At 33.3% G+C, this 22,480-nt stretch overlaps 1 long non-coding RNA gene across 1 annotated transcript; it reads right to left on the bottom strand.

Moving 5' to 3' along the window:
* Positions 1-13,607: 13,607 nt before the first annotated feature.
* Positions 13,608-21,014, bottom strand: LOC133203415 (uncharacterized). Its single transcript, XR_009723410.1, has 3 exons — positions 20,891-21,014; positions 17,990-18,085; positions 13,608-13,707 (listed from the first exon to the last, which is right to left on the bottom strand). It is a non-coding gene; the product is annotated as an uncharacterized LOC133203415 (long non-coding RNA).
* Positions 21,015-22,480: the final 1,466 nt, after the last annotated feature.

The following is a 22,480-nucleotide window of genomic DNA, read 5'->3' as shown; positions in this document are numbered from 1 at the left end:
TCTCACCATGAACATTTTTAGTGTCCTGGTTCGAAACCATTTGTTGGCACATTTTTATTTTTTCAAACTTTTTACCTGTATAAACACTAGGGGCAAGTGCACTTATGGGCCCCGGTAAAATGTGACAAAATGAAGAATTAAATTAAGCATAATTTTCCATCTCAGATCATTAATTGATATCTAAACCATAAGATTCAACAAATTTTATCGCTGAAATTCATGAATATACAAAGAGCAAAGCCATACAATGTGGTAGGGGTCAGCCGACATTCGTGATTTTTTATAGTAAATCGAGGACGGTCATTCATTTCAAAGCTTTTGTTTATTGTCAGCCTAACATTGTACAAACTTGTGCGATTGACAAAAAATGCATTATACATTTATAGAACTTGTGTTAAAGTAGGAAATTTGTACATGATTAGGCTTGTACTTAAAATATTAAAAATGTATGAAAAGTTCAATGTTTTTCCTATAACAAGCAAGAGCTATTTACCTGTATGACCTATGTTGAACCCACCCGTGGAATAAATTATTTAAAATACTGGTAGTCACGTGAGTTCTACCCAGGTAAACATTCCTCAAAGATGCTCACTGTAAAACATAACCATGTTTTGTATCATTATATCAAAGTCAAGCCGCATAGAGAAGTTTGTATGTATTGGTTTTAGGAACACGGGATGGTTAGGAGAGTTTAGTGTCGTTAAAATGTCATCATAAATAAAAGTGTCAAACATTTTGAACATTCATGCAAGACAATGGTACTGGTATTGAAAGCCACCTAAATACACTTTTTTTCATTTTAAAATTTAAAGGAACTAATGTTAATAGTTATTGTATTATTTCAAACGCAAGCATGCAAATTTCTTAGTTTGATCACTATGGATACAGGTATCTATACAACTTCATTCGATTTTTTTCTCGGGTAAAATAGCACAAGAAGTATCATTCGGCAAAAGTGGATGCTCTTGTGTATGGAATCAACTGAGAGATATAAACCCCGTATGCAGGTGATGAAGGTATATTGCTGAATAAGTAAGGGAAGTTGACGATTGAAAAATTAAAGTCATCACGTTTATCATAAAGCTTGGTTGTTAGATTACCATTAATGTAGAACTAAAGCAATACATGAGAAACAAGAAACTACACACATGTGACCTAAAGTCAGTGACCGGAACATATATCGGTAAGCTTTTTCTAAAGACTGAAACCAATATTGGTCCTATAGGTCATCTCATATTTTTAAATAGAAGTGTTCCTTTGATATACTATATTTTACTTAATTTCTATAGACTTACTATACCCTGAAAAAAAAGGAGGAAAACAGGAACTACCTGTTTAAATGACCCCGACCACCGAGGTTAATCTAAAGTTTGTCCCTGCCTACCTGAAAAACAGACTGCCTCGGGCAGTCAGTAATTTCCAACTCTGGTTATGAGATGCTAAATGTTTAATATTTACAATTAAATGCTTATATTTACATTTTTAAATTCAGGATAGATTGAGAAAGTCGATAAAATCATTTCTATATTAAGTTTGTATACTGTATAGGGGGAAAATAAATTGTGGTGTTAATATTCGCTATATTCACGGTGTGAATAAATCCTTGAATTCAAGAAACAGTGAATAAGTTTTCAATAACCTACATGTTATATTTGGAAATTTGAGAATAGACTACGATATCATAGGTAAATATACGTGCAGTGCATAGTCATTTCAGTAATTACGAATCATACTTGTCATTCAATTATTTTAATTAAAATGCTCGACATTAATTTAGATCACCCAGCAGATAATAACCTGTATTTGTTTAAAAAAAAAACTGTTTTAATAGCCAACGCTACATGTTTCATCAATCAAAACACTAGGGTCATGGGTTTTGAATACCCGTACGTAACTATGTTACGACGTGTATTTGTTACCTGCATTATCATGTTTTTATCGACATTTTGGTTTTAAAAAATCATTCAAATAACTATTGAACTTGCTGATGTATATATAAATCTACCCTGTTGTTCGTGAAGTGAATACATAATGCTGATTAATGCCTTCTAGCTATGCTATGGATTAAACGGATATAGACATTGAAGGGAGGTACATGTAACCTTAGTTATATACCGATTCTGCGAATTCAACGAACCGCGATCGTGTCAGAGGAGAGAAAAACATGAAAATTACAACCCCTGAAATTAATCCCCTATACAGTACTTCAACCGAGAAATTAGTTGAAACTGGTTCCAGAAAAGAAGCTGAAAATGTTCAATAGTTTACAGACAATACTTGACACATGATGACTGAACAAGAACAGATAGCAATAAGTAATTTAAATGACTCAGGTGAATTATAACCTGTTCAATCTTAGATCCATCTTTTTTCTAATACGAGGGTTGATCCAAAAGTTCATGGAATTTAATTATTTCTAAAATTTTATTGTGATTTGATGAAAGCAAACAATAGGCATATTTATAATATAGAGTCATTATGCAACAATACTGGAAAATTTCACCACGTTCCAATTACCAATAAGGTCACATGAGCTTTCTGAACACTGATAGTTGTAAAATCCGGGGGAGACTTCGACGTAACGTCAAGTTAAGTATGTCATGTCATGTTATAGGAGCATCTCACCCTCATGTTCAATTCAACTAAGTAATTCTACAGAATATTCTGCCTTTTTCTCTTTTTTTCTCTCAAGAAAAGCCTGGGTATCCACCAATCGACTTATCTTTACATTACACTCATATTTCAAAAATACTCCCCATCTTTCCATATGATGTTCCAATTTCAGTAGCAAAGTCAAGCACAGTACGTCAGTGGTCAACATCCATCAACGCTTAATTTGTCTACGAGAAAAACAGACCCTCCAAAAGCAGCCACACCTTTAATCAACCTCCATGGAAGTTCTATTGTTCTTAAATTTCTCACGCCACTGGAAAATCAGTTGCTAAATGCATTTTTCTCCAGCCTGTATCAGTAGTATACCCCTTTAAGTCAGAGTGTTCCTAAGATTTTAACAAAACTTATAACTTGACTGAAATGTGACGTTCTCTAACAATTAAAAGATGAACAAGAAATCATCAACTAATAATCTAAATATCAAGTTAAATCAGTAAAACTCTCACAGACAGGTATATTAGTGGTCAAGCAATCGTAATAATGACAAAATTCTCATTTTATTTGCCACTTAGCGCAGGTTTTTTCTTATATCACGTATTAAGAATTAAAATGATAATGAACGAGTAAATGTCTCCCCTGCATTTTAAAACATCCTTTGCTATGGCAACTGCCATAGAGTTACTATCATTAATATTTAAAATATTTTTTAATTAAAAAAATTCAACAAGTGTCTATATTTTTATTTGTAATTTTCAACCACTTTCACTAATAAATAAATAAAATAAGAAGAAATTCCATGAACTTTCGGATCAATCCTTGTACATGTCAGTCATTAAATTTATATAATATACAGTATGCATAAGGGAGACCAAATGTATTATTACTGCATTAAGGAGACCAACCACTATCCATATGTAAATCAGTATTCAACCACTTTCACTAATAAAAAAATAAAAATATGAAGAAATTCCATAAGCATTTGGATCAACCCTCGTACATGTCAGTCATTAAATTTATATAATATACAGTACGCATAAGGGAGACCAAATGTATTTTTACTGCATTAAGTTTACCAACTACTCTCCACATGTAAATCAGTATTCAACCGCTTTCACTAATAAATAAAAAAAAATATGAAGAAATTAGTGATGAGACATCGGTTAATTTTCATAATCGATCATCGGTTGGAATTGGTTACTGCTTCTGATGCGATTTCACCGATTATAATTGGATTTCTTCATAGTTTTGTATACAAAAAGCAGACTATTACAATAATTTCATTTATTTCTTTAACATGAATATATAAAATACATAATATATTATTTTCTTTGTTGTTTTGCTTCTTTTACACTTTCTAGACCTAAAAATATTTACAGTGGACACCCAACATGGCTGCCTAGCGGCAGAAAACGAACTTCAAAAAGTTGTGGGGGGAATTGATCACGCTATATTTAAGGTAAATGTTGACTAAGTTGCATATTTTATATCTCAGATAAAAGATACAATTAATATTTTTTGAATAAAAAGAATCAGCTGATTGATCAAACCAAAGAGCAAACACAGATTTGGCAGAAAAAAAATTCACCCGGGGGTAAATTGAATGGGTCGGTCGGGTTATTACAGGAAACAAAAATAATTTTTTTTAGGCCCTATATATGCATCTTCAGTTCTTAATCACCTCTGCTTCGTGCTAGTTGGCTAGTATCAGATGCAGATGCCATTTTCTTTCATTAAGAAGAAATAAATTTTAAACCAGAAATGGATAATTCCGGAATGTATTGTATTAGAAGTATGTTTCCGATGATTGATTATGAAAAACTATAATCGATCATTGGAATCAGTAGCATTTTTTTTGTCGACAATCGATGTTTTCTGATTATCGGTACAACACTAGAAGAAATTCCACGAACTTTTGGATCAACCCTCGTACATGTCAGTCATTAAATTTATATAATATACAGAATGCATAAGGGAGACCAAATGTATTATTATTGCATTAAGGAGACCAACTACTATCCACATGTAAATCAGTATTCAACCACTTTCACTAATAAATAAATAAAATATGAAGAAATTCCATGAACTTTTGGATCAACCCTCGTACATGTCAGTCATTAAATTTATACAATATACAGTATGCATAAGGGAGACCAAATGTATTATTACTGCATTAAGGAGACCAACTACTCTCCACATGTAAATCAGTATTCAAAACTTGAGATTTTAATACCCTAATAATTTACATGTTTAGTTACATGAACTAAATCTATTTACCTTTGTCATAACGCAAGAACTGTTTTACATTCAGCCAACTTTAACATTACACATGCATACAGTGTATGCCATGCATTAGGAAGACCAGATGCATTACTTCAACATTAAAGAAACCAACTACAATGGAACAATTAGACAGTATTCCAAAAAGTTCATTCCAATACCATAGTAATTTCCCTTAATTTGTTTGTATTTAGATGACTTAAATCAATTTATCTCAGCCAGAATTGGAACAAAAAAACTAATCATAAAAGTGGCCAAACACATGAACAGACAGATGGACATGATGATTCCTATGCTTATATACTCCCAAAGTTGCCAAAGTAGAGCAGATGCAGTGGTTAGAGCATCTACTCTAGAGTTGCGGAGAAAGAAGCTGATCCTTACATCGCGAGTTTGAATCCCACTGTGGGACATGGAGACCCGTTCTTCAGATGAGACAGAGGTATTAACCCGAGGTCCCATGTCACAGTAGGTGCTGGCTCGATAAAGATCCCTCAATGCTCAATGGCCGTAAGTGCTGAGTATAGGACAAAAATTTGCAGCTCTCCACTGACAAGTGGTGGCGTCTCCATATGAGTGAAAAATTCTCAAGAGGGACGTTAAACAACAAACACTCTACACCCAAAACTTTGTTTGCAGAAGATTTTGTGATACATGCTTTACAAGTATACATATTGTTCATAAGGGAATAAAAAATGCTATATCATTAAGGAAAGCAACTGAAATTAAATGTGCACTTCTAATTGAACTAAACAAAATTACCCTTTGTCAGAATGTAGATTTATAAACAGGAAGGCTGTTTTTCTTCATTTTTTCCATGTCAGATTCAGACTGTTTTTGAAAAAATTCTGGCATTCACCCTGTAAAAGTGAACAGTGCAGATAATAAAGAGCTTCTAAATAAACTGCATAATATTTAAATGATCCACTTAAAAGGGATAACAAATGCATTTAACTCCATCAAGGAGACCAACTGATATCCATATATATATGATTGCGCCCATGGGAAAAGGGCCCTTATGGCAATTTTTACACATTTTAAGTTTTTCATGGATATTAATAGAGCAAGGTTAGAAGTTGCCAAATCTGAATTTTTATGGCCCTAAGTCAACTCTAAGTAGGGTTTTTCTTCATTTATATCAATGATACTTTAACAGGTAAACAATGACGTCATGTTACTTTCGCACCAACGTCAAAAGTTTTCAGAGTGAACATGACTTTCACTTTGCATTGTAATGTTACTACGGTAATAAATGTATGTTATTGAGCATTTCCAGAAACATTTTTGAGTCATTGTCTCTTTTAATAATTGTATAATGTAATAATAAATAGTTGTATTAACTATTATCCATCATGCAGTGGTGTATAGAATTATGAGTGTTTGTTCGTTTGATTGTTTTACAATTCACTATACTGGAATGTCAAGAAAACCCGAGAAGCAAGCGGCCTCTGTTCAATATCAATTTATTCTCTCAAAACCAAAGTATTTATCTCGTGTAATAATCGTTTGAGAAACCTGCAATACTTGTAGTTAACATGAGTTTAATAGCATACGAGGGTTGTTAAAATCTTCCTACATTTTAGGTGTGCAGGGGGGATGCCTTCCCACCACCAACCCCATAACCTCAAAATACGTCATTTGGTTAGGTTTGAAATAATATTGAAATAATTCCTCAATTTATTTTTGCACCCTGAACTCTCTCCTTACGTACATGTATATGAGCAGGGTAATTTTCAAAACAAACAGCGATCATGAGCTCCACATGCCTGGAACTGGAAACTTAACTGCTATCAAATCTAGTTAATCATGAGAAAAATTGCGTCCTAGTATAACGATTTTGTTTGATTTTGTAAAATTAAATGGTTTTAGAAGAACATGTATACACTGGGTATTAATAGATATCGGGTATTTTATTGTCATTTCAACAAATTTTATCCGAACTTTGAATGAAATCAATATGTCATTTTTTAAAAATTAATATCAAATAGATTTTTCTAAGAAATAAATCATAATTGTGACATGACCCGGCGAGTTTTCCTTTGAAGTCAGCCGTACAATAACTGCGATACAGAACACTTTTAGTGGGCATTTCTTATGCAAATGAGCAGAAACTGTACTGTATCTGCAAAATATCAACGATATTTTTAGTGATGACGGAAAACTGAATCCGTATATTAAATAATATAGATAAGAATCAATCAAATCACATGATACGCTGTTAGTATTTCCAAATTTGAAATGAAGTAAGAATAGAATTTTACAACCTAAAGTTGCCAGTGGAGGATTCAAAAATTTTAGAAAGGAGGGAGTGGGGGCAGTACACAAAATGGTTTTCTTCCAAAAAAAAGAAAATGTTCAAACTGCAAAATCGGGGGTTTCGTGGGGGGGGGGGGGGGGGTTCATAATCAGGCCTGACACTATATGTGCGTGATCGTTTCGTGTTGATAAATTAAAAATGTATACAAGTTAAGCAAACATAATTTACGAAAGTCATAAAGAAAAAAATCAAAAGGGGGAGGGGATACCGACGCGCGCGAGTGAGTGCTGGATCTGCCTTTGGTTCCTCAATACTTTGTTTCAAACATGAAGGTAATATGCACCCTTTCTTACATCTGTTTATTTCAATTTGGAGCCAAGAATACAACCTCCCCGGAACATTTTTGCTTCAAATACATTCCCATATATGATTCTTATGTATCAAAATGTTTTGCACTAAATTCGTAGCTTAGATTTAAAAAAAAATCAGCAACAGCTTAATAGAAAGGAAAAAACCTACGCAATCAAATATAAATTAAATTTTGCGAAAACATATTATATAATGCATCTCATAATTATAATTATTCAAATTGATAGATACCTGCACGTCCACCTCTCTCGGCATTTCAGTTGCGATTGCTTAAAATGGGGTACTAAATCAACTTTCTGCAAAATCATCTGATTGGTTGAGAGATATATACCTAAATACACATGTAAATTAGCGAGGTCATAAGAAAGGTCATGTCACAAGTCATTTAGAATACACGTTTCCTACTGTATCGGAGATACAGGGCGGGGCCCGCTCTCGGCTTAAGCCCCGCCCTGTATCTCCGATACAGTAGGAAACTCGTACTTTAAATATAACATAATTATATATATGTTGTCGTTATGAATCAATGACATGCAGATTAATTAATAGAATTTTTTCGGCGGGGGGGGGGGGGGGGGGTGTAAAAATTAATTGAAAGTTTTATATATCCAGTCAGTTAAATGCGACTGGTTCATAATATTCCTTGACTGGCTGAGTTTTTAAATGACAAATTTTTACGATGTGGCACACATTTAGGTACATGTAAATATTGTTATGTGATGGTGTGTGTAGAATCCCCCCTCCCCCCCCCCCCCCCATTTCTCGCGGCTTCTTTATCGTATGAAATTCTAATGTTATTGTTTTCAAATGTTATTGTATATGAAGTTTTACAATATAAAAATTCCATTCTGGCCCCATGCCAGAGACTTGGATATGCTTATCCTTGTAAAGCTTTACAGATACACTGTAAAGTAGTTAGGTCCCGGTAATATAAAATGACCCTGGCCCTCTACCCCGGTCTCCTTGCACTGCCACAAAAATAAAAACTTGCAAACATAGTCTTTTGTGCAGTATATTTTTAGCATTTAATTTAATTTGTACAATGCATGTTTAAATACAATTTTATCTTAACAAGATTTATTTCAAGAAATCGAAATAACAAAATCAGCCCGTTTACATAATTCAACGACAAGTTAAGCAATATCATACTAACCCGATAACTGAGATTATTATTTCAATAAGAAACGAGTTTTATATTGATAATAGAACTGTAATGACATTCTATGAATGACAAGGATTACATATATTTGACTTTTAAGTGACTAAAAACTGCAGATAAAGCTAAAACCTTTGAACTTTTTTTATGCACAACACGAGTACCAAAATGTTATATTTTCGAGTTACTGAAAATAAACAGACAGCAAAAGAAAAAAAAAGATAGAGATTTCTTTTCATAATACGATATTGTTGTGTTTTTGAAAATTCGCCTTTTCATTAAAGTTTCACATTTCACATTGTGTAAATAAACTTGATTTAATGTAACATCTCTCTCTCTCTCTCTCTCTCTCTCTCTCTCTCTCTCTCTCTCTCTCTCCCACACATCAGGTATACATACATGTAAACTTTTTTTTAAGCTAGAACAATTAGAACAATGCTATTTCATTCGGTAGTTTTTGTTTGTTTTCAAGTACTTACATCGGAAGTGGCAACAACAAAAATAAGACGAAACAATTTTTTTTTTTTAAATTTCATTTTATTTTATTTAAATTTATGATCATTATTACTGAAAAAAATTAAAAATTCAAGTTATTTTAAAAAATAATTTCATGTTAGAATAAATGGAAGCACATGTAACAGATTTAAAAAAATGAAAGTCTGGTTCAATGTAGCATCTATTTCTTATTCTATATATTTTTTTCTCTTTCACTTTGACAGCAGCTAGTTCCATGAGCTTTCAAAAATACTTTTGAAGAAAATATAAATATAATACTTACAATTAAAACGTTTTTTTAACTGATGATAAGTAAGATTTTTGAAAAATATTTTTTATACTACGGAAGCAAATTTGTATGAGTATGTTGATTTTGAATGGTGTTAAAAAAAATAGAAAGTGCCTTTCTGGTACTTCTCTAGTATCTTGCTTGTCAGAGTTACCTCTCTTGTTTTTATTTATAGTTCTTAAAAATACAAGTTTGGCTTTCCAGAAAGCCTGAAATGTCATCTCTTTGGTTTCATTTATGTCACAGAATAAACAGTGGAATGTAACATTTTTTCTCAGCTATTACAGGCAGAAGATTTTTCTATTTTTTTTTAGGGAAGGGGAGTGGCAGTTAGAAAAAAAAAATACAACTTACCTGAAAAATAAAGGGTAGTGTTCAAACTCCAAAATCCTATGTTGTGGATGGGAAGGGAAGCTTTTAACTTTTTGATTTTTTCGAAAAACACATTTATTTGGGGAAGACATGACTATACCCCAACAAAAAGTGTGGATAAGGGAGGGGGGGCTTGCAGTGAACAATTACAACAGTAAAAGGTTAGAGGGCTGGGAGACGGATTTGAAGATCATATTTTCTAAACTTTTCTAAATAATATCATTATTCATATGTTGCTAAAGCATTTCACACCGAAATATATTAAAATCGTGTTTAGAAACCTCTTTTATCTGGAAATTATTAAAACTACAAAGTTGGGACGCTTTTGACTGACACATATCCTTGCACTTTCACAAAGTTAACTTTATCCATAATACTTAGGGTACATCGATACTCTGATAAGAGAGATAACTCTTAATGACAAAAATGTCTATTATCCCTTTATAAATTTGTCAAGTTGAAGTGTCTTTTTTGTCCAATTTTGCCCCGCAAGCCATGCTATAATTGTTTGAATTTTACTTAGCATTTACATTTCCTTCGGAAAATCATAAGAGTTAAAGAAACATTTTATATGAATGAGCAGAGAGTTTATGAACCTTCAGAAAAGTACAAATTTTGTTGAGCATTAATGAAAAATATGAAAACCATGATCCAGAAAGTTTAGAGTAGAAATGCCAGAAATCAAAACCAACTCGCCAGTATTGTCAGTCCGTGATCAGTGATATGTGCAGACTAAAAATACTGAACACACCCCGTAAAATGTAAACAATAACAACACTAGAGTTAGCAGTGAGCTCACAAAATGATACCCCCGCCTCCCATATGATTATAATGGCAAAGTCTATGTTTTGCTATTGGGGACCCGAAATATGTGTCGGATCAAAAAGTAAAATAGGAGGTGCACAATGGCACTATGTAATAAAGAATCTTTGAAAGTCCCATTAAATTTCATTCAGTGGTATAAGAGGAGTTGAGGATAAGAGATGGGTACCCCAAAGCGTAACAGACGGACGGACGGACGTACATACAGACGGACTGACGGACACCCCGATCACTATATATCCTCCCACTTTTCAAGCGGGGGGTATAAACAGAGCTTGTGCCCTGTTAACAAACACAGGTGTTTGATGTGATATTATGAAGAATGTCGCTGTCATTCAATTCTAAGAATATTCACGTAAGATCAATTCAAATTAAATTGAAGTTATTTTTTGAATAAACATAAAGAATTTTTTTTAAAAATGTAAACATTGCAACTGTGTCCAGGCCCCTTTAATGTTTAAATAAATTGAGAGGTGCCCTCCTGATGACACGTGTCTGTAACACTAAATCTACGTGAAAATATTTTTTATTAATTACAAATATTTTTTGTACAATGTATTTAAAAATGTAACCACTAAGCAGTATTCGTAAAATTTGTAAACATTTTTTACAAGAAGATGGGTAAAACCTATGCGTTCCTTTTGATCCAACTGCTTACTCTGACAGCAGATAAAAAGTTTATAAAGCGCTAACTTAAATAAGTCCGACCCTTTCTAAAGATATTCTCATTCTTTTGAGTGATATGGCCATTGAGCCCTTGGGGATATAAAGGGGAAATTGAACTACACTTACATCAAAACCGTTTACTATTCAGAATAAACTTTTAACGCTTTATAAAATATACATGTAAGCACATGCGCACGGTGCTGACGAAATACAGCATAGAAGAGTGAAAACTGCCATCAACGTAATTAACTTGTAAAGCACATACAATGTCAAGCCTACTTTAAACACCCAATTTTATGTTAACGCCCCCAAAATCTATCTAATTCAAGATCAATAGTATACCGCCTGTCAATCATTAAAAAACAATAGCTTCTGATTTGATTGCCGGGCCAGCTACGAGGCACTTTCTACATAGCTTATCCAAAGAAATAACGCTCACATGCTTTTAAATAGAGATAAGTAATAACATTTACATGCTATCAGCTAAAATTAAGCATTTACAAATTATCTGAAAAAAGAGTCCCAATTTGCCAACCCTGAATTTACGGCTGTTTTAGGAATATATTATAATATTGGCTTCATTTCAATAATATAGGAGAAGTGATTTGATGACTCTTTTTATTATTATTATTATTATTATTTTTTTTTTTTTTTTTTTTTTTTTTTTTTTTTTTTTTTTTTTTTTAGCCATTAATGCAATTTGAAACCGCATAAAGAAAATGATTGCAAAACATTGATCGCGAATTTCTTTAATTATAAATCCTGAAAAAGAAAAGTGTAGACATGCAAGAAAATACTCATATAATGATTCTTTGTGATCTTTCTTCCGACGCCTGTAGCTTCTTATTTATTTTGACATTTATGTCTCCGCTTAGCCTGTGCTTTTAATTTCTAAAATGTCTTTCCTCATAATACATTCGCTGAATAAAATTTGTATTATTTAAAAATGGCAGCAAGTTATAGAATGACTAATGTACCAAAAAAATTAAAGTTTTCACCTCCAATTCATATCAGTTAATGCGAGTACTAATGTAAATGTTTTAACTTTGATGTTGTTTTTCTGTTAATTCTTGGATCCACGCCTCGGCTGCAGAGGATCTATAATGATTTTTGATACACACGCGCTGACCTAGTTAGAACATTCTATCGAGTGCTGACCATCATTTACGCAATGGCCTAGATGACTACATAAGAACATATATTTTGAAGACCCACCACCACCCAGGCGATCCTGTGTGTCTGACTCTCTCTGATTCCTGTGCAGCTTGTTTTCTTTAAATCAATAATAAGACAGATCGCTCATTGTTTACATCTCTATCGATATATTTAGAAAATCGCATCATCGCTTATTAAGGGCCACTCGGTGCTCCTCGGGTGGCTCGTGCCAACTTTTTGTATGGAGCGTATTGGAATCAGCCGAGGATTGCCGATTGATTAATGGCAGCTTACACTGGGACTTCACATCCGAAATCAAACTTAATGTGTCATCTCTCGAGAGAGATGACAAATATCACGTCTGTCATTCGTTCGTACTTTTGCTAGATTTGTGAAAACTTACAAGAATACTTTTCTTTTCTGTTGGAAGAAGTGTGATCAGTTTCAAATTTTTGGCAATTAAAGCGTTTTACAACAAAAATTTATGCACGATGTACCAATGCTTCAATGTTTACATGATCGATGTGTTGAGAATGGTGGGGCGGATCTTATACAGGAAAACGATTTCCTCTGCAATATTTTGATAATATACCCGTGTCTAACAAATAACTTCAATTTGTCTATATATCAAAATCGCATTCGTTCATCCATATTCAATTATCCAGAAAATCACCTAGTCTGAAGCTTCTATACATGTAGATCTATGTGTATAGGAAATGCATAGCCCAGATCAGAGACGTATAAAGCTACAATAACATGTAGTAAAGAAACGGGTCTCGAATAAAATTCTAAATACATGTATTTTGATTAATATCAGTGGACTAGAAGATCAAGACCTGAATTAAAGATATAAATGAAAATGAATAATTATTTCAATGTTGAGAACAAGACTTGAGCTAGACGTGTCAAAACGTAAATAAACACGTGGATAAAAAAAATCTGCGTCGACGCTCACCGTCTGCAACGTCATATCTTTATGACGTTATTTCTCTGTTTTAACAAAATTGCCATAAGGCCCTTTTGTCATGGGCGCAATCATATATATAAATAAATCAGTACATGTATTTTAATTGTGATATTTTAATATCCTAGTAATTTACATGTTTAGTTTCATGAAATAAATCTAGTTACCTTTGTCCAATGACCAATGAGCACAAGCACTGATTTTTCCTCTTTTTTCTTAACGGAATCACCAGGGCCAGTCTGCGGTCCATATGATTCTGGCATATGTACACTCTGTAAAATGCATATTTGTACCATGTACAGGCATATGAACAATATTTCTATACTACATACATGCATCATTAAACTTAATAATCTTTTTTTTCCAAAATTCATTATTCATAGTGTTTTGCTGTTAGCAAAATTCAACAAAAACTATACCGTATATATACTTGCCTATAAGGTGGTCCACCTATAAGTCAGTTGTATTTTTTGAGGTTATTTTGGAGGGATTTGCTATTGACCCGCTTATAAATTGGTACAACTTTTTGCCAGAATCAATTGACAATTTCAAATCAATGCTCTGATGTTTTAACCTGGTTTCAAAATACTAATCTTTTTATGACTCACCTATAAGCTGGACATAGAATATATACAGTACCTGCATTATACATGCATTAGGAAGACCAAATGCATTATTGCAATATTAAAGAGACCATTGTGGCAAATGAAATCAATGTATGAATTGTATTCAAAACTACGGGTGTACTAATTTGTCCGAAGTATATCATGATATAATGTGATACACAAAGACTTTAACAGGATATGTACAGATACCCACATGCCTAAATGTAACAACAGGAATTATCGTTCTACAATAATTTATTGAAATTGCCAATATGAATAAACAAAAGCAAACTTTGTTTCGATTGTATGAACTTTAAGTTTTCTTTTTCCACTACGGTCAGATAATCTAACTATCCCCTCTGGTTGGCTACCGGGTCCTTCGTTAGACTGCCTTATCGGACATGATATTTACTGAAGATTTGATTTTTGGTACTGACTTTTATACTCAAAATAATGTCTTTAATTGTTTAATTTCTTGAGGTCAATATCACTTTGATGTGTTCAGTGTTTACTTTGATATGTAATGATGTGTATAAGCGTGTATTTTCGATAATTTAAATTTCTAGTACAGTAATCGTCCCCAAGCTGCTGTTTCATTATCGTGTCATAGTATCTCTGAGAGTGCATTTTATTAACACCTCCAAATCACCTGGCCTGCGTAATTAAATTTAACTACCAAAAACAACAGCTTGGGACTAATAAGGTGTGATTATCAGCAATGGTCCCATGAAGCCTGTGCTAGACCTAACGGAAACGTTCAACAGACCGTAAAATTACCATAATGGGATTATTGTGTACTAAGGTGTGAATTCAGTGGAGCGAGAATTTGTTGGACTTCGAGATAACGCATGAGTTTATAGCACTTGGGACCGTAAATCTACTTCGAGATAAGCGAGGTATTCGAGATTTCCGTGTTCGAGATACCGGGGTTTTTTAAAATCATAAATATAATAAAAACGGCTGGGACCGTTGATTCACTTCGAGATATCCGTGGTATTCGACATACAGGTGTTCGAGATACCGAAGTTTACCTGTATATCGATACATATCTAGATTAATGAATATATCGTATCAAAAACAAGAGGCCCATGGGCCACAACGCTCACCTGAGCACATTGGCTAGGAAAAAGCACAAATCATTTCAGTATAGAAAAGTTTAAAGGGGAGGGGGCTTGGATTTTGAACTACCTGAGGATGCTTCCATATCAATATAACAAATGGCTTTACTGTTCTTGAGCAGAAGATTTTTAAAGATTTTTTTGCTATATATTCCCTTATTAAAAATTTGATCCCCCATTGTGGACCCTCCCTACCCCCCCCCCCCTCCATCATTTGAACAAACTTGAATCTACACTACCTGAGGATGCTTCCATATCAATATGACTAAACATGGCTTTTCTGTTGATGAAAAGATTTTTTCCTATATATTCCTACGTAAAAATTTGATCCCACATTGTGGCCCCACCCTACCCCTGGGGTTTATGATTTGAACAAACTTGAATCTACACTACCTGAAGATGCTTCCATATCAGTATGACAAAATATGACTTTGCTGTTCTTGAGAAGAAGATTTTTGAAGTTTTTTCCTATGTATTCCTATGGAAAACTATGATCCCCCATTGTGGTCCCACCCTACCCCCAGGGGTCATGATTTGAACAAACTTGAATCTACACTACCTGAGGAAGCTTCCATATCAATATGACAAAACATGGCTTTGCTGTTCCTGAGAAGAAGATTTTTCAAGTTTTTTTTCCCTATATATTCTTATGTAAAACTATGATCCCCCATTGTGGCCCTACCCTACCCCCAGGGGTCATGATTTGAAAAAACTTGAATCTACACTACCTGAGGAAGCTTCCATATCAGTATGACAAAACATGACTTTGCTGTTCTTGAGAAGAAGATTTTTGAAGTTTTTTCCTATGTATTCCTATGTAAAACTTTGATCCTCAATTGTGGCACCACCCTAACCCTGGGGGGTCATGATTTGAACAAAGTTAAATCTACACTATCTGAGAAAGCTTCCATATCAATATGACTTAACAAGGCTTTGCTGTTCTTGAGAAGAAGATTTTTCAATTTTTTTTTCTGTATATTCCTATGTAAAACTTTGATCGCCCCTTGTGGCCCCACCCTACCCCGAGGGGTCATGATTTGATACAAACTTGAATCTTCACTACCTGAGGATGAATCCACATCAATATGACTAATTGTGACTTTGTTGTTCTTGAGAAGAAGATTTTTCAAGATTTTTTTCTACATATTTCTATGTAAAATTTTGATCCCCCATTGTGGCCCCACCCTACCCCTGGGGGTCATGATTTGTACAAAATTTAATCTACACTACCTGAGAATGATTCCATATCAAAATGACTAATTGTGGCTTTGTTGTTCTTGAGAGAAAGGTTTTTAAAGATTTTTTTTCTAAAAATTCCTATGTAAAATTTTGATCCCCCATTGTGCCCCCCCCCCCTGCCCGGGTGTCATGATTTTGTACAAACTTGAATCTACACTACCTGAGGATGCTTCCATATAAATTATGACTAATTGTGGCTTTGTTGTTTTTAAGAAAAACAATTTCAAGATTTGTCCTACATATTTCTATGTAAAAATTTGATCCCCCATTGTGGCCCCACCCTACCCCTGGGGGTCATGATTTGAACAAACTTGAATCTGCACTACCTGAGGATAATTCCATATCAATGTGCCTAATTGTGGCTTTGTTGTTCTTGAGAAAAAGATTTTTAAAGATTTTTTCTATATATTCCTATGTAAAACTTTGATCCCCCCTTGTGGCCCCATCCTACCCCTGGGGGTCATGATTTGAACAAACTTGAATCTACACTACCTGAGGATGATTCCATATCAATATGACTAATCGTGGCTTTGTTGTTCTTGAGGAGAAGATTTTTAAAGATTTATTCCTATATATTCCTATGTAAAAATTTGATCCCCCATTGTGGCTCCACCCTACCCCAGGGGGTCATGATTTGAACAAACTTGAATCTACACTATGTAATGAAGGTCTCACCTAAGTTTCAACTTTTACAGCCCAGTGGTTCTTGAGAAGAAGATTTTTAAAAGATACCACTAAATTTTCACTAATTCTTAATTATCTCCCCTTGAAAGAGGGTGTGGCCCTTCATTTGAACACACTTGAATCCCCTTTACCCAAGGATGCTTTGTGACAAGTTTGGTTGAAATTGGCCCAGTGGTTCTTGAGAAGAAGATGAAAATGTGAAAAGTTTACGACAACGACGACAGACAACGAACAAATTTTGATCAGAAAAGCTCACTTGAGCCTTTGGCTCAGGTGAGCTAAAAATAACTTAATTCCAATACATTTTGGGCAGGCAGTTTTTTTTATGTAATTCTGTGAAAAACTTGGGAATTTCAATCACCAAAGATTATATTTACCGGTAATTGTTTTGAATTAAAACTGATCAAAAATGATATAATCATTAAGGAGGTAGCACATCTTAAATGATTATTACAAAATCATAAAAATACATAGACAACTTTACTTAACATGCTGATTTTACAGTCAAGAAAAGTTTGAATTTGAAGTGTAATTTTTAAAGACGGTGAGACAAAAAATTAAAAATGAGAAAAAAACAATTATTATTTTTATAAAATTCATGCATAATGATTTATAAGACTTTTTTGATAGAATTGTTAAAGAATTCAATATATTGCATATCACATTAAAAAATGTCTTTCTTTTTTTTTTTCTTTTTTTTTTTTTTGCTCAATACACAGCCCTAGCAAAAATGATATACAACAAGGACTTTGATTGGATTATTAACATTCATTCGATTGATCATAATTATTAACTGTTATTGCACTTTCATTTTCAAAATGTTGTTAGGTACATTGTTTGTTCACTCTTTTGCATTGATATTATAATTTTATAAAAGAGTATTTTAGCAGAAAAAATTATCAATTTACCTTTCTTGGAATAAAGACATGTTGACCCTTGAGCTGAGATTTTCTCTCTTTCCATAGATTTGTTACACTGGGGTCCACATGATTCTAGCAGAGACCCTGTAAAAAAGGACTTAACTATGGAAAAGCATGAAGAATATATGCCTATTATACATATCTTAAATTCTAATGAAAACAATGTTTTTTAATTAAGATCCATATATTTCTAATGATTGACATAATACAAATTCAAAATAAAATATGCATGTCTATATTATACACTGTACCTTAAGCAGACCAATTGCATTATTACATCCTTCAGGAGACCAACTTAAATCAATGTTTGAGAACTACTTGTGAGAACAATAAATTTGTCTACTTTACAGTACTAAATGTACATGGAATCTATAGGATCATGTTACTTTAATTGACCTGCCTTAGTTCAACACAGTAATCTAACAAAGAAATTGAGCCAAAACAACATTTTAAGACTTTTTGAACAGTGCATGTTCCTATCATTTCAAAACCATTACCAGTAAAAATGCTAATACATGTATAGGAAAATGATGACAATTAATTAATATTGTACTTTCAGGTATATTAGATGAATTAATCTGATTCCTCAAGAAATATTTGTTAAAAAGCACTATTATCCGCTGAATAATGAAGCCACGCCCAGTGTCGCAACAGTCAACATTGCTTGACGACGGGTGATATTCCAAAAAATAGTGACTGCGCAGATTTATGCGCTCAAGGTTCACTATTATTTGTATTTGTATAAAACATTCAGTATAATATAATAAATATTGCATGTAGTTGAGTGTAATATTGAAAATTTTCACCCCTCGAAAACCAAATACGTCAAAAAGGGGATGGGTTTCTTTTCCAACTTCTACATAGTTTCGCCCCTGCAAAAACTGGTATAGACCTTAGAAATGTTTAAACGGGCTAAGAGAAATCAAATGCATCAAGAGTACTTAATTGTTTTTACCCAAGTTACATGCCAAAAAAGATTCAGAGAGACGTCACATAAAGATAACGTTAATTTGAACTGAAGTTAGGGTGTCAAAAGTCATTCACGTCCAAAAGTGACATTGATCATGTGTGGTAGATAATAAACTCCTACGGTCTAAATATGCTGCCATAATCAAGTGAGGATCTTTCCCTAATCCTATATATAAATCCATTTAGTACAATATTATATGCACTTAAGCAGCTGTTTATGACATTGTAAAATTATATAAACAAGACCGGTTTATATAATTTATATCAATTTATATAATTAATAATATAATTTATGTAATTTTATCAAGATAAGTGTATGGGGTAGAGGGAGCAGACATTGAGAATCAATGTTGTCGGACCTCATGAAACTAAACTAACAGTCTTCCAAATAACCCGGGAGTCCAATGCCAGGGACCTGTTAAATTTGCAGCCGGGCATGTAAAAATTGCCAAATTACATGTCCGAAGAGGGCATATGTGAATCTTCTTTCATTGTACGATCTTTACTTGCCATTTACTCTGTCCTACCCCCATTATTCACTTAAACGTTGCTATATGTAATGTCGATGGATTGCCTGTCTACATTCTCGATACAACCTGTCAAATGATTGTCAATCTAATCATTGAAGTGTTTAGTTTAACCTATTTGTTTTCTTGAAGTTGCTTGCTAAATTACGAGATGTTCATCAATGCCACATACTGTGGCACTACAGTCATGATCCCATTTCTGAAATTCAGTTCAGCTAAACCGGCCAACAAATGACCAGCATGCAACTCAAAAGTTATTTATGAACAAAAACGCTTTAGAAAATGGCAATCACAGGCCATGGTTGGTTTACGACGCTGAAAAAATTAATATAAAACCTTTATACCTAATGGGTTTTTTTTTGTTGCACAATACTGGTAAATGTAAGAATTTTGAGTAGGACATGTACAAATTTGAATGGGCTGGGTAAAAATGATAGGTCTACATGCCCGAAGGGCATGTGCTGAAAAAGAATTGTTGTGAAGACTGAACTAAAGCGACAGCGCCGGGTGATCATATAAAGTCCCCTTTATTACATAATAATTTGGCAAATTATCAACACATCAAGCTAAAATTTCCAACATATCTTAACGGTGAGAATTTTTATTTTTTAAGTTGAAACCTCGTGACCTGTGAAAAAAATGAAATTTGTATCCCATCTAAAGTCTTAAAATGTATCAAGGTAATTTTCGATTCAAATTTGAGGTTGGGGTTATAAATGAAGGATAAAACCAGAGACCTCGGAATGGAATACTCGGAAGTCTCTGGTTTTATTCTACCCTCAACTGGAAGTTGTATCCCATCTAAAGTCTTAAAATGTATCGAGGTAATTTTCGTGGAATAAATGAGTGCTTTACAATAAAGAGACTCGACCAGAGATGTCTGAAACGATTTATTTGACAAGAAAAAAGTCTCTTGAAGCGAACGATGTCATTTTAAAGTAGGTTAATGATTGATAATGATACATGAACAAAATACGAGCTTGAAGCGGGGGTGCCTGAAATTGAGTTAGATACCTTGTGGTAAAAATAAGTAGGGGTGCACCGTATATGAAACAAGTGCCTGTGATTGATAGTCTGAAATTTCTCTTCACCTAAATATTAAAAGCTTGCAGTGATCGCTATAAATCTATACAACAGTCAAGTTACATATGGTAAACTAACATAAAAACAAGATTACAACAGTCATGATTACAGAAGGTATATTTTGAAGACTCTAGGTCAGTAGGTGAATGTAAACAGGTAAACAGCTGGTAAACACACGTGGGACAGTCACCGCAAATATGAACCACAAAACGACTTATAACATTAAAATGTAAATATTCATCTGCACACAGATTTTTGCATAATAATAATAATTTTTAAAAGTGTAAATTAAAATATAAAATAAACAAACCTCAAACCTTGTAACAAGGCTTGTTTCCCTACAATCTTATTCTGGTTCTCTGTGGTTCACTGAAAATGCAGGGAACCAGGCTGCGTTATTAACTCGTACACAGATTTGTTGATACGAATAAACCTATAAACATATATACGAAATAAAATATTATCATAAAAAAATGAAGAATTTCAAATTGCTTGAAAAATTATCTTTATGTAGTTTATAATAAATGGTTGTAATTGTTTATTAATTTCTATCTATCCATTAAAATTTGATACGTATATCAGCTTAATATGTATCCGTCTGAACAATTATTGTTATTACTCTCCCTGTCATATCTTCATAGTTAAGCCTGTAAGCATGGTAAGTAGGAATCAATTTCAGTTGAAGGGGACCAAAACCAAACATTTTTCAGTTTCATTTGGTGGGGAGGGGGGGGGGGGATATAAACCTCAAATGATTATTTTATCTCTGTTACTGAACTGCTGAAAATAATGAAGGGAACTAGGCTGCGACAATGATTTGTTGACAGAATTAAAATATGAAATAAATTATCATACATACGAAATAAAATAATTTCATGAAAAAATGAAGAATTTCCAATTGCTTAAAAAAGAGAAGCTTTTCATGTATGTGATTTACAATAAATGGTTGTACTTTTATATTTTCTATATATCCATTAAAATTTCATAGTATCAGTATTTCACTATTTGTAAACATTAACAATAATATTAAATAAATGTTACACTCACTGTGGCTTTGACTGAGTTACTGTCACATCTTCATAATTAAACGAGAATATTCCCTTCCGTAAATATTGCTATATATATCTGAACTGTTACCAATTCATCTTTCTTTGGTGAAAGAAAACCTCAGGGATGGAGAATAGGCCCGTACGTAATTTAGTTGGAGGGGGGGGGGGGGGTTGAGCACAACCAAACAACATTTTTCAGTTTCAGGTTGGGGGAGGCTACATTTTAACCAAAAAAAATTTTAATAAGCAAAAGAAAAATATATTATCAGAGGTTATTATTGAGGGGGCCCAAAGCAAAAGAAAAATAGATCATCAGAGGTTATTATTGAGGGGGCCCAAGCATAAAGGAGCAATGTTTTCTATAGTATACCTAAATTTCAGCAAATTACAGGGGGCCTGCCCCCCCCCCTCCCGTTCCTTCAGCCATGTATTGTATCAAATCTGCTTCACCCTGATTCAGATTTTTTTTTATAGCATATATATTCTATTAGCAGAGGACCACATTATATTAATAAACAATTATTAAATTACAGCTATTTTTTTCTTACAGGGTCTGTTTCATTTATACTATCATGATGAACATGTCCTGCATGATGTTTACAGAAAGTTTAATTTAAATTTTTAAGCTCGAAATAGCTGCGTCAACTTGCGAGACTATTTTTTCAACGTTCGGCCTAATCTTTAAATATTTAATTTGTTTGTGGACTTGCATAAAAGAATTAAAAAAATATAGGGGCCTATCATTTAACTTTATTTCGAATTTCCTTCAGGATTTTATATACCGAACTATAGTCTAACGATTATTTAAAATCATACTTTTTCTCTTGAAAGCTAAATTACTAGGCAAAAAA

Source organism: Saccostrea echinata, unplaced genomic scaffold, assembly GCF_033153115.1.
Source record: "Saccostrea echinata isolate AGI-Se365-2 ecotype Australia unplaced genomic scaffold, CSIRO_AGI_Sech_v1 ptg000050l, whole genome shotgun sequence".
In the NCBI taxonomy this organism is placed as follows: domain Eukaryota; kingdom Metazoa; phylum Mollusca; class Bivalvia; order Ostreida; family Ostreidae; genus Saccostrea; species Saccostrea echinata.
Note: the sequence above shows the minus strand (reverse complement) of the source record. Positions and strands in the feature narration are given on the sequence as shown.